The 1,476-nt window shown below is 45.3% G+C and overlaps 1 long non-coding RNA gene across 1 annotated transcript in view; it reads left to right on the top strand.

The window, feature by feature from the left end:
• The window catches only part of LOC122544143, a 20,919-nt gene that overhangs the window by 14,189 nt on the left and 5,254 nt on the right, over positions 1 to 1,476 (top strand). The window lies entirely within an intron of this gene.

Genomic DNA, 1,476 nt, shown 5'->3' with positions numbered 1-1,476 from the left:
AGTGTCTAACAGTAATCTCTTACCCCTTCCCTTTTTCCCTACGATCTTTTCCTTCTCAAATGGCAAGGTAAATGGAATTGCCAATTGTACAATTGTACATATCCCTCTCCAATCCAGAGGTAGCGTGGGTCTCAATATTTTGCCTCCACAGTACCACCACAGATCCGCTCGGGGAACCTTTAGTGCTGAGTAGTTCCCTCCCTTCTCCGTTTTGGTAACATTCTTAATCTCTGTACATAATTTCAGCTCCGCCAAATTTCTCGACCGACTCGTACCTCGCCTGCACACACACGACGTGTGATTTCCAACTGCGGCGGAAAATGTGGGGGGAACTTTTGCATCTTTCTCCTCCAAGGGAGGGAACATCAGAGATGGGGAGGTAGAATTCCTATCATTCCATGCAGTCTCATCCTGGTACAGGGCTATCATACATTTCATGCCCTTCCTGTCTCGCTTCCACCCGAGTGGAAAGGGAACCACCTGGGCCACAGGCCTACCGGAGGCAGATGCATAGCGATTGCTTTTGTTCAGATTTTTTACAGTATACTTTTTACCCATTCAACCCAGGCATTTGCATCCCCGTACTCAGTTTCTATCTCGATGGTCTGTTTCAAGTCCTTTACCTCTATAACTTTTACTACTTTAGGATCATCAGGAGGGGTGAAGGGTTGTATCTCATTACCCAGTAATTCTACCCGTTTTCCCTGTCCTACGCAAATTCGAAAACAACAGCCCACGAACTCCTTCCCATTTGTTTTCATTTCAATCCCAAACGTTTCATTTAATTGTATCTCATAAGTGCCCCCCCCCCACCCCCCAGAATTGCTTTGTGCCATGTGGTTTTCCTTATTGTTAGGTATATTGGGTTACACTTTTTATCGGGACAATCGCGAGTTGGTCGGAAGGGGGCCCGGTGTACTGTGACGAGACCATTATACCAAGTACCATCCCCGAGGCCATCCCCATAGGACTTAAGATGTATCTCTGAACTGCGGTACTGTCTCTGATTAACTACATCCCCACAATTTACTAAGCTGCATGCATCAGTGTCTATTACTTGTGGATTATCAGACTCAGGAACCGTTAATAATACATATGAAAAAGATATTTGACAAAATCCCAATACCGAGGGCTAGCATCATAACTCTAAGCATTCCCAGTATTCTAATCATCATGCTGAAGCACAAAAAGACTTAATATACAATTTTACAGAAATAATCCCGCGCTCGTGTCGCCACTGTATAGTCAGTTAGTCAAAATCTCTTTAGTCTGAGTTTCAACGGGTCCTGCGTTGATTCGGCTGTCCAGACTTCTTCCTCAACTGGAGATTCCACTGGCCCTTTGATCTGAGTGTAATGAGCCTTTTTCTGCCATCCTTATTGCCGTTTCGGTAGTCAAAAGAGCCTGGTACGACCCTTCCCAGGCCGGCTGCAATTTAGTCTCTATCCATGATTTTACTAAGATCCAATCGCCCGG

This window comes from Chiloscyllium plagiosum, chromosome 46 (assembly GCF_004010195.1).
Source record: "Chiloscyllium plagiosum isolate BGI_BamShark_2017 chromosome 46, ASM401019v2, whole genome shotgun sequence".
In the NCBI taxonomy this organism is placed as follows: Eukaryota; Metazoa; Chordata; class Chondrichthyes; order Orectolobiformes; family Hemiscylliidae; genus Chiloscyllium; species Chiloscyllium plagiosum.
Note: the sequence above shows the minus strand (reverse complement) of the source record. Positions and strands in the feature narration are given on the sequence as shown.